The sequence below is a fragment of the Rutilus rutilus genome (genome assembly GCF_951802725.1).
Source record: "Rutilus rutilus genome assembly, chromosome: 6".
Taxonomy (NCBI): domain Eukaryota; kingdom Metazoa; phylum Chordata; class Actinopteri; order Cypriniformes; family Leuciscidae; genus Rutilus; species Rutilus rutilus.
This window is the reverse complement of record NC_140214.1, coordinates 35911989-35923993: the sequence shown is the minus strand read 5'-3', so window position 1 is coordinate 35923993 and position 12005 is coordinate 35911989. Positions and strand designations below refer to the sequence as shown.

General features: G+C 38.4%; 2 protein-coding genes and 1 long non-coding RNA gene across 5 annotated transcripts in view; 2 read left to right on the top strand and 1 right to left on the bottom strand.

The window, feature by feature from the left end:
- Nucleotides 1-12005, bottom strand: part of LOC311291987 (uncharacterized protein) — a 71786-nt gene that overhangs the window by 15134 nt on the left and 44647 nt on the right. For 2 of the 3 annotated variants that reach the window (XR_014627646.1, XM_084411402.1), the window contains exons 2-5: nucleotides 2492-2896; nucleotides 2167-2334; nucleotides 1860-1959; nucleotides 1270-1424 (exon numbers count right to left, since the gene is read on the bottom strand). The gene's annotated coding sequence lies outside the window, so the exon portion shown is untranslated. Of the gene's footprint in view, nucleotides 1-1269; nucleotides 1425-1859; nucleotides 1960-2166; nucleotides 2335-2491; nucleotides 3192-12005 lie in introns of those variants that run through there. The other variant, XM_084411403.1, reaches the window with a different exon arrangement.
- Nucleotides 1-12005, top strand: part of LOC311291985 (uncharacterized protein) — an 87320-nt gene that overhangs the window by 57172 nt on the left and 18143 nt on the right. The window lies entirely within an intron of this gene.
- Nucleotides 10172-11619, top strand: LOC311291989. Its single transcript, XR_014627649.1, has 2 exons — nucleotides 10172-10668; nucleotides 11152-11619. It is a non-coding gene; the product is annotated as an uncharacterized lncRNA (long non-coding RNA).

Below are 12005 nucleotides of genomic sequence, written 5' to 3'. Positions count from 1 at the left end.
TTCAGTGCCTCGTTTTATGAGTACAGAACCTATTTGTACTACTGTAGAACTGTGGTACCATTCTGGCCATTATTAGTGGGGTAATTTACGAGATACATCCTTGGATCCATTAGCGCCTGCACTAAGCCATTCGGCTGATATCTCTAAATAAGCTCTAACTTTAATAATGTTTGACCAATGGAAAAAAAGCTTCTGGGGGGGTGTTTGGCTCAAGGTCATGGTGCAAAGGACCCTAGGTTGATTTTACTTCAAACCATCCCTTTAATATATCTAAAAGTCATGAACGTCTGCTTTTGAACAGTATTTTCTTGCCCGCTCCCTTTTAGCACACTGCAATGTTAAAATGAAATATAAAAATAAATAATAAACATTTATGAATTAAAATAAACAGAACAATAAAATAATTGTAAAATATACTTAAATAAATTGTAGAGCTGCAAGAAGTAGATTAACTGATTATTAACAAACTAATTTTACTCATAAATTTGAGAGATTTTTAAGAAGAAAAACTCAATTCTCTGATTCTAGCCTTCCAAATGTGTTCCTGGTCACTTAAGGCCCTAGGTCTAGGAAATAGATATTTATCACAAATTTCTGATAATGACCAGACAACTAATCAGATAGTCAGGAAAATAATCGGAGTAATCAAAAACAATAATACATAATAATAAATATTACCAAAATGAAATTATCTTTCGTTACAGCTATAAAAGATAAAACACTGTGTGCTTTTGGCTTCCTGGCTAATTCCTGAGCAAGGCAACAGGGCAGCAATTTGGATGAAATTAAAAAAATTCTATAGACTGTTTAAGAACAATTTCACTTAAAACTCTAAAGTGTAAATGTTTTACATTAACCAGTATCAAATGCACAGTGAAATGTGGGTCATCTTGCGCAGCCCACAATGGTTGAGAAAAACATTAAAACATACAAAATATTAGCGTTATTTTTGCAATATATTAATGAGAACAAAGGCATATTGTGTAGTTTGGCCGTATTGGCTGAACACCTGCAAAGTAGTGCAGTAACTTTTTGAGGCATTATTTAGACAAAAGGAGAGATAACTTTGAACTAGCCTTTTATAATGCTTTACCCTGCAGCCTTCTTTCAGATGAGTTTCTACATCATCAAGTCATTCTTGAGGGTCTGCAACCTGGGTGACAGTTTACCACTTTCTACACCAAGTAAAATCTTTTGAGTGAATTCAAAAGTGTTGGTCAGTGCATTGGGATAGCTGAGGTGTAGTGCATAGATCAGTCCAGAGATTACCAGGAAGGCTTCGCCAAGTCTGGGGAGGCTGACCACGGCATCACTTTCAATGACGATTCTCACAGGGTGGTAGTGATCTCGACTTGTGTCATGGTCACTGATGACAGTAAGGAGGCCACTGCAACACCATCCAGCTCTGGCTCATCAGACTCATCCTGAATGAATGAAAAAGAGATACTTATCACAAACTAACACACGGAACAGAACAGATGACATATCATTTATCTTTCTTTAACCAAGTCCCATTGAAATCCAATACCTCTTTTACAAGGGAGCCCTGGGTCTCATTGTAAGAGGTGAAAAACATAAGATCCATGTTCTGCACACATGAATCAGCCAAATTACCAGAGAATCTAAGTTGTGTGAGATAGACTGAAACCAAGCTAAAGGACATTTACAAGAAAATGTTTTACTGAACATTGAACAAAATGGCAATACAGTTCCTTTTTAAGTGAGGAGAAAGAAAACAGGCCATACACGAAAACTGTATGGGTAGACTAAACAAAGAAAGTCCTAAAACATGTTAGTATTTTGATGAACTGTTTACATAATACACAGTAGAATCTGTTAGTGAAGTTAAGGAGACTCACTGTGCAGGTTCTGAAAAATCCAGAAACGTCCTCACGCAGATACACAGGAAGGGCGTGGAGAACAGTAGTGCGCTTGGTGTGGATGTCATGGATTTCCTTCCTATTCAGATAAAAACAGAATTGTATATACTGAAGAGTTTACTGATTTAAACAGTCCAATCAGAACATATGTCCAAAAATAACCTGTTCACATCTTTAATGCAATCAGACAAATGGCAAACACAAAGTGGACTAATTGCAAAATTAAATTTGAACCTGTTCAATGTTCCACTGGTTCAACCTATGAGATGTGTAATAATCTATTTACCTGTTCATCGTGGATTTTAAAAATTTCAGCCAGAGCATCTGCTGTCTTCACAGTTTTTGATGCCTTGTGTCTGAATAAGGTCATCAGTCTAGGAAGATGGCGGTCAAGCTCAGCATAGAATGTGTTAGGCAGGTTGTGATTCGTAATCCGCTGGAACTCTGCATACAACTACATTGAAATAACAGCAGGAGGAGAATACAGCAACAACACTTTAAAAAACAGTTCAATTTGAAGAATCTAGCACACATTTATAAAGCAGAAAATAGCGACCAAATGAGTAAGAATCACAATTTTCACTTTAAAAGAGAAAGCTGATCCATATTACCTCAGACTCTATTTTGAGAGCAGGCCAGAGGACCATGAGCTCGTTCACTGGTGGGCAGGACATGGTCTGTCGGTGTAGGGGAAATGTGGTCTCCATCATCTTTCTAATGAGGGGCAGGTTCTTCTCAGTCTTCTTGACTTCTTCAACAATTGTCTGCCTCAACTGCTCAAGGATCCTTTCCTTGGGGAAAGTTGGGTAGGAAGTTTACTTCTGCTCACTTGGGTCTTTTAATTTTGGAATGTGAAGGTTCATTTTCAGGATTACTTCTACTTCTTTTTCCAGCATTAACAGTGACAACCTGACATCCAGCCCATCTCATCTTGTTCCTGTAATTGCCCATCTTAAACTTGATGCTGTTTTTCCATCCATTCCAGCCAGTCTCAGATCCTGCTTCCTTTAAAACATCTGGCGAGGAAGACAATGCAGGATTGTCAAACAATAATTGGGAATAACTTTTCCTTCTGCCAAGTATAAGAGTGACTCCCCTAACAGGTAATGAAGGGGCGAACCTCAACCTTTACAAAGCCTGTGACTAGATCACATTGTAAATGTACAAGATGTAATGGTACACTCTACACCCATCTCAAATCCTTGTACCAGGACACTGGCACCACAATATGATTTCTCTGACAAAGGCAATACGTCAGAAGTAACAAAACTGATGGCCTGTATCACGCAAAATGTTTAATTCCTTCTGATCATCTGCCTCTCCCATTAATGAAATTAACCCCTTCATTAGAAAAGGCGCAAAGCTACCATCATGATCATCATTTTGTACCACAGGAACTGAACTCACAAACCAACACCCTTAGGCTGCTGTTGCTACTTTCGTTTAAGAGCAAGACAATCCACAATAATATGGCCCTGCTTGTGGCAATAAAAACATTCACAATCACTTTTAGGTGATGGTGAACTAGGTTTTGGGCGAAAGGGTTGTGACTGAGGAGGTGTGCTAGACGAACTCTTTTCAGTGTACGCAGATGCAAATACACTCTTGTGCGTTAGCACAAACTCATCAGATAGCACGGCTGCTTGTGACACAGAGTCAAGTCAAGTCAAGTCATCTTCATTTATATAGCGCTTTTAACAATGTAGATTGTCTCAAAGCAGCTTCACAGAGATAAATGTATAATATAACGTAAGATTGTTTTGGCTTTATAGCGGTTCTTTAATAAAGTTATTTTCCAGCTAAAGTTAGTTTTGATTGATTCGCTTCCGTCGCAACGATCATTTGTTTTTAAATTAGGGCCGCCAAGACGACACCATTCTCTCTACACAGACTTTAAACGCGAACCTGTGAGAAACGCTGATGGCGTTCAGATGCACATTAAGAACGAGTTCTATAGTTATGTGCGTTTGAATATATGTGTGCAGGTTTGGAATTCCCTACAAACCAAACCTAAACAAATTACTGGTGTTTCCTTATAGTTTTGATTCAGAATTTTATTTTATTTTATCAATTCGGGGTAGATACGCAAATTGAGTTTTCCCGACGACGCGTTATCTGTAGAGTGGGAAAGGGATCCTCCATAGGGAGAGACTAGTTGGCCCTTCAGCACTGCATTGACATCGGGTCCAGGCGAAGGTCCTTCATCAGATCTGGAAACGGCCTGGATCCGGCAGGCTGCGGGAAAACCTTGGGATAAACAAAGACACTAAAATTAGCGTAGATGCCATTCTTCTCATGATGTAACAAGTACATCAGGATTTATGGGAAGTGTTCCCGGTTCCAGCTGACCTAATCTATGCAGCCTAATATTGAATTATAGAAGTCTATAATGTATTATGTGAACGCTATGTCAAAGAGATGTGTCTTTAATCTAGATTTGAACTGACAGAGTGTGTCTGCTTCCCGGACAATGGTAGGAAGGCTGTTCCAAAGTTTTGGTGCTAAATAGGAAAAGGATCTACCGCCAGCAGTCGATTTAGATATTCTAGGTATTATCAACTGGCCGGAATTTTGAGATCGCAATAGACGTGAAGGAGTATAATGCGTTAAGAGCTCGCTCAAGTACCGCGGAGCTAAACCATTTAGTGCTTTGTAAGTAATCAGCAATATTTTAAAATTGATGCGATGTTTAATAGGGAGCCAGTGCAGTTTTGACAGAACCGGGCTAATATGGTCATACTTCCTGGTTCTGGTAAGAACTCGAGCTGCTGCGTTTTGGACCAGCTGTAGTTTGTTTATTAAGCGTGCAGGGCAACCACCCAGTAGAGCATTACAATAATCTAGCCTTGAGGTCATGAACGCATGGACTAATTGTTCCGCATTTGTCAATGAGAGCATATGACGTAATTTAGATATATTTTTAAGATGGAAAAATGCGGTTTTACAGATACTAGACACGTGACTTTCAAATGAAAGATTGGTATCAAAGAGCACACCCAGGTTCCTAACCGACGACGAAGACTTAACAGAGCAGCCATCAAGTGTTAGACAGTATTCTAGGTTATTACGTGAGGAAGTTTTTTGTCCAATAATTAGAATCTCTGTTTTTTCAGAATTTAGAAGTAGGAAATTACGAGTCATCCAGTTTTTTATATCAGCTATGCATTCTGTTAATTTAGTGAATTGGTAAGTTTCGTTAGGTTTTGAAGAAATATAGAGCTGAGTATCGTCGGCATAACAGTGGAAGCTAATTCCATGTTTCCTAATAATATCTCCTAATGGCAGCATGTACAGAGTGAACAGCAGCGGTCCTAGTACTGAGCCCTGTGGTACGCCATACTGAACTTGTGATTGATAAGACATCTCTTCATTTACTGCTACAAACTGATAACGGTCAGATAAGTATGATTTAAACCATGCTAGTGCAATTCCACTAATGCCAACATAGTTTTCTAGTCTATTTAAAAGAATGTTGTGGTCAATGGTGTCAAACGCAGCACTAAGATCCAGTAACACTAATAGAGAGACACAACCACGATCGGATGATAAGAGCAAATCATTTGTTACTCTAACGAGAGCAGTCTCAGTACTATGGTATGGTCTAAATCCGGACTGAAAATCCTCGCAGATATCATTTCTTTCTAGAAAGGAACATAGTTGTGAAGATACTGCCTTTTCTAGTATCTTTGACAGAAAGGGTAGATTCGAGATCGGCCTGTAATTGACTAATTCTGTAGGATCAAGTTGCATTTTTTTAACAAGCGGTTTAATCATAGCCAGCTTAAAGTTTTTTGGTACGTATCCTAGAGACAAAGAGGAATTAATGATATTAAGAAGAGGATCTATGACCTCTGGAAGCATCTCTTTCAGTAGCTTAGTCGGTATAGGGTCTAACATACATGTTGTAGATTTAGATGATTTAACGAGTTTAGTAAATTCTTCCTCTCCTATAGCAATGAATGAATCAAATTTTTCCTCAGGGAGACTACAATGCACTGCCTGATGCGATACTGTAGTAGACGGTTGCATAGTTATAATTTTATCCCTGATATTATCAATCTTATAAGAGAAGAAGTTCATAAAGTCATTACTGCTGTGCTGCTTGGAACCTTCTGTGTTTGAAGCTTTCTTTTTCGTTAGTTTAGCCACTGTGTCAAATAAATACCTAGGATTATGTTTATTTTCTTCTAATAGGTTTGAAAAATAAGCAGATCTAGCAGCTTTTAAAGCCTCTCTGTAAGCAATCGAGCTCTCTTTCCATGAAATGCGAAATACCTCTAATTTTGTTTTCTTCCAGTTGCGCTCCATTTTTCTGGCTGCTCTCTTAAGGGCCCGAGTGTGCTCGTTGTACCACGGCGTTGGACTATTTTCTTTAATCTTCTTTAAGCGCAAAGGAGCAACTGTGTCTAAAGTGCTGGAAAAGAGAGAGTTAAAAGTTTCTGTTGCAATATCAAGTTTTTCTAAGCTATCCGGGATGCTAAAATGATGAAACTGATCAGGAAGATTATTAATAAAGCAATCTTTAGTAGCAGAAGTGATAGGTCTAACATATTTGTAACACGGAGTCGGCTTTGCAGCCTTGGCTAAATGTAATTTACACGAGACTAGATAATGATCTGAGATGTCATCGCTCTGCTGCAGAATTTCAACGGCATCAACATCTATTCCATGTGATAATATTAGATCTAGAGTATGATTACGACGATGAGTAGGTCCTGACACGTGTTGTCTAACTCCAATTGAGTTTACAATGTCTTTAAATGCCAATCCCAATGCATCTTTTTCATTATCGATGTGTATATTAAAATCACCAACAATTAGTACTTTATCTGCAGCCAATACTAACTCTGATAGAAAGTCCGCAAATTCTTTGATAAAGTCTGTATGGTGCCCTGGTGGCCTGTATACAGTAGCCAGCACAAATCTCAAACGTGATTTATCATTTTTACTATATATTTTTACATTAAGCACTAACACTTCAAAAGAATTATATTCGAAACTTGATTTCTTAGTGGTTTTGAAAATATTACTATAAATTACAGCAACACCACCCCCTTTGCGTTTCAGACGAGGCTCATGTTTATAACAGTAGTCTTGCGGGGTGGACTCATTTAAAGTAATGTAATCGTTTGGTTTTAGCCAGGTTTCTGTCAAACACAGCACATCTAGGTTATTATCTGAAATCATATCATTAACAATGAGTGCTTTTGAAGTAAGCGATCGAATATTCAGCAACCCAAGCTTTATCATTTGCTCATCTGTATTATAGCTGTTTTTTATTTGTTGAACATCAATTAAATTTTTAACCTTAGATAGGTTTAAACATTTTTTGGATTTCCAAAATCGGGGAACAGACACAGTCTCTATATGATGATAGCTAGGTGAAAGAGGCTCTATGTGATGGGATTTATCTGACCTGGGTGACGCGAGGCCGCTAGCAGACGGTTGGTTTAGCCAGTCTGTCTGCTTCCTGACCTGGTGCCCAATTTGTCATGTTTGAGCTCTAAGACTATGAGCCATATTACTAGATAGAAGAGCAGCACCATCCCAGGAGGGATGAATACCATCTCTTTTCAACAGGTCAGGTTTGCCCCAAAAACTTTTCCAATTGTCTATGAATTCTATATTATTACACGGACACCACTCAGACAGCCAGCGATTCAGTGAACACAATCTACTAACTATCTCATCACTCCTGCGAACAGGAAGGGGGCCAGAGCAAATTACAGTGCCTGACATCGTACTTGCAAGTTCACACACCTCTTTAATATTAATTTTGGTGATCTCCGACTGGCGGAGTCGAACATCATTAGTGCCGACATGAATAATGATCTTAGAGAATTTACGATTAGCATTAGCCAGCACTTTTAAATTTGCTTTGATGTCAGGCGCTCTGGCTCCCGGCAAACATGTGACTATGTTCGCTGGTGTCTCTATTTTCACGTTCCGTGTGATCGAATCACCAATTACTAGGGCACAATCAACAGAATTCTCAGTGGGTGTTTCACTGAGCGGGGCAAATCGATTTGTTGTGGTAATCGGAACGGAAGAGTGGTTTTTTGATCCGCGACTAGAGCGATCCCTCACTGTCACCCATTTGCCCGGCTGCTCAGGCTCTACTTCAGCTGGAACCGAATCATGTAAAGAGTTCACTATGCTATGCGCATCCAAAATAGTATCTAAAGCTCTAGCACTCTTACTATCCTCAATTAAAGTTTGGATGCGTGTCTCTAATTCTGAAATCTTCTCTGTCAGCCTAACTGTCTCCTTACATTTATCACATATAAATCCAACATTGCCAACAGAGAAGTCTATGCTAAACATGTGACATGAAGTGCAGGTGACAATAACAGGACAAGACATTACTCACCGTGTTTGTCGACTGATTATTACTTACCTGAGCTTTTATGAACTCAAAGGCGCGAGCGCGCGAGAGAAAAAATAAATAAATAAAACAGCTGAGCGCACGGGTGGCGCGTTAACAGGCTAGCAGTAGCGAATTAGCGTGTTGTGTTTGTAGTAACGGATGCTAGCGATGTCAATCTGAGATGTTGGGTAAGCTGTATTTAGTATAAACAACTACAAATTGTAGTAAATGATGGTTCAAAACAAAGAAATACGAGGCTAAGACGGAGCTTACAGCACCGAGGCAAACACACTCACAGCAGGCAGCGAGGCAGACCAGAGGACAGAGGACACCTTCTGTTCATTCAAATAAACTACGACTCTCTCAGACAAACATGATTTAAATTTCTGTAGTAGCAACAATTCCCTCAAAGAACTGAAATCATTTACTTGACACACAGCACACCACTTATCAAACAATATGCTTTTTTCACGTGCGAATTCTGCAAATGTTTGACTACTGCTTTTCTTATCTAAAGGCTTCGGGAACGAGTTCATAAACACTTAGGACTGCCTACTTTATGGTCTCAAATTGCAAACTCTCTTCTAATGACAGGGTAGAAAACACTTCCTGGGCCTTTCCTACAAATTTACATTGAAGCATAAGAGGCCAGACCTCTTTCGGAGAAGACACAATGCGTTCAAAAGCGCTAAAATACGAGTCAGTCTTAACCTGCGTATCAGCCTCAATTTCCAATCTGCGTACCTGCAACCGCAGATCTAACTCAGCTTGACGCACTTATTCATACCTTATTCTGCGCTTCCATTTGTATTTTTTGTAATATTTTTCTTTATTCATTTTCATAATAATTTCATTATGTATTTTGTCAAGTCAGAGTATGTTGTACATGTGTGCTGAGCAGAGATCTGGGATGAGCTATATTTTGCTTAGAGGTACGTGTGCAATGCAACGTTCACTGAGCAGAGATGTTCCACTAATGATGATACTTCAGTTGGCATGTTCTTTACAAGGAAAGGAAATTCAACTGATGCAAATGTATACACTGAAGGATAGTTTCTTGATACAAAATATGATAGGTATGGAAAGTAAAAAGGGAAATAATAGGAAGGAACAAGTCATAATAAGTAGACTGAGGACTGGACATCGCAAGCTAAACAAAACTCTTCATGTAATCGGAAAACACCCGACAGGACTATGTGATGAATGCCAGGAGGAGGAAACAATTGAGCTAAAACGTTACAATAAGGTTAATTAGTTAACATTAGTTAATGTATTTACTAACATGAACTAAAAATGAGCAATACATTTGTTACAGTATTTATTAGGGGTGTGACGAGATTAAAACGCGACGAGATTTCTCGTCGAGGTGAAACTTTAGGCTTGTTTGAGATGCGCCTTGCCTCGCCTGAAATGTAGTCGAGAGTAGGCGGCTGCAGTGAGAGGAGGAGTGAAAAAAGCGCAGGCAAGCCGGACAGATCTCTCTTCTCGTAGTGGATCTGACACCTGCGAGATCAAAGATGGATATCGCGGGATTCACGCTCGTGCACAGTGTTGCTAATAAACTGGATGTATTTCAATTTATGTTGCTTTTATATGAAAATAAATAAAATGAACAAGACACCCAAAGTACTTGTTATTTAATTCCATTCCAAATACATGTTTATCAATATTTTTTTCTTTAATACAGACATAGCCTATGTGTTTTTATTTATTTATTTTTTATAAAAATTAAATTGCATAACCCATAGAGATCGCACTGTTAGATAGTTTGGGAATATTCACACATAACGTATACACATACAACATGATATCAGAGTTTTAAAATCAAACATTTTAAAAGAGAACAATACATCACGGTTGTTTAAACCAATGAACATTAAGCTGTGTCGTCAGCAAGTCGTTTCCCATCATGCTTCTGATCAGCGCAGTCAGTGGAGAGCAACTGCGCTCGACTGCAGAATCCGACAGGTGTGCCTTGCGCTCGCGAGAGATTTTTGACATACGTCAGCATGGCTGCGTTCGAAACCGCATACTTCCCTACTATTTAGTATGGGAAAAAGAGTAGGCGAGCGAAAAAGTATGTATGAATCCAAAAGAGTAGGCGAGAATTACCTGGGTGACGTACTAATTATCGCGAGATTCGGACTTAAGTGCGTTCGAATATGCCTACTTTCCTACTATATAGTAGGCGAAAACAGTACGTGAAGGAAGCAGTACGTTCGAAACATCAGTATTCATAAAAGAGTAGGCGAGAAGTTCCCGGATGGCTTACTCGCTTCCGCCCAGATTTTTGAGTGCTCAACGATGGATACTCTTCTATCCCAGGAGGCCACGCGAGAGGATACGTCATAAAAAAGAAGAAGAAGGATAGGTCATACTCGAACGTGACGGAAAGGATGACGGACGAGACTGTTTTCAAATGTGAGTATTACAAATCAAATGATCGCATGTGTTGAACTACTGTACAATAAACTGTTGAATTGTTGAAGATGTAAAGACGCTATATTTGTGATTTTGCTGTAAATCACATTTTATTATGTAGCTAACAGAGAAGCTCCAGTAAGGACACATACGTCTCCAAAGTGGATTTGCATACATTTTAAACCGTATACATCTTAAATACAATTACTAAATGTCTATTTAATATCTGGCAAGAAAATCTTCTATAAGAAGACGTCTAATATAGATATGAAATAGGCATCTGAGTGATGTATGTGTGCTATTATGTAGAACAAATCTATAAAGTAACTAAACATAAGTTATCTATTTTATTTGTCCATTAGTACTGTTGATAAATTAAGGAACATTTATGTAGGATAAAAAGTTAAAACAACCTCAACATGTAAATGTAGTGTTGAGCTCATAAATCACAGAGGTAATGTGAGTCTGGTCTGGATGTTACAGGGACAGATGAACAGATGTGTGTTTATCCGGTGGAGAGTGGCTCATGAAGCTGAATGCTACAATCAAAGGCTCTGTGACATTACAGAAATGAATACAACAACTATTTAAATATTAAGTTGTAGTTTATTTTAATTATTGTAGTTTCAAACAGAGCTATTACAGCACTTTTCTGATTCTTGATTTCTGTGCATTTGCTGCACAGCTTTTGTGGTGGAGCAGGACCTGCAAGGAAAGATGATGTGGCGGCATTTGTGGAAAAAAAGCTCTATTGCCTCAGATTGTGAAGCACAACACATCACGCAACAACCTCCGGCACGAAGGCACGGCTCACCTCTGGCGGTCAGCTGATTCATCAGAGCCGCAGAATGGGAACCGCTGTGTTGAGATGGCAGAAGGATGTGGTTCAGCGCCTGTAGCCTACATACATACATGATTGACTGTAGTTTTAATAAAGCTTTGTTTCATGTGTTGACTTGTATATGCATTTGTTTATTGTGTGATGGTGACTTTGATTCATTCTTTTACTAATTTATTAATATTTCTCATTGTTGTCAGTAAATAAAATACAATTAATTAATGCTTTATTTATTGTTTGAATGAAAATGTAGATGTTCACTATATACACATCTAGAGTGTATTCATGCATAGCTATTTCAAATGACATACATTACATTTTGTTTGTTTTATTGAATTATATAATTTACAGTAAAAAGTAATATAATTAATTGATCAGCATTTATCGTTGTTATTATTGTATGTTTTGGGGCTGGAATAGCAATGCAATTCATTCTGGGGTAATATTAATTTTTAATAATGATGATACTTAAATTTTTCGAGTATAAAATCAACAGTTT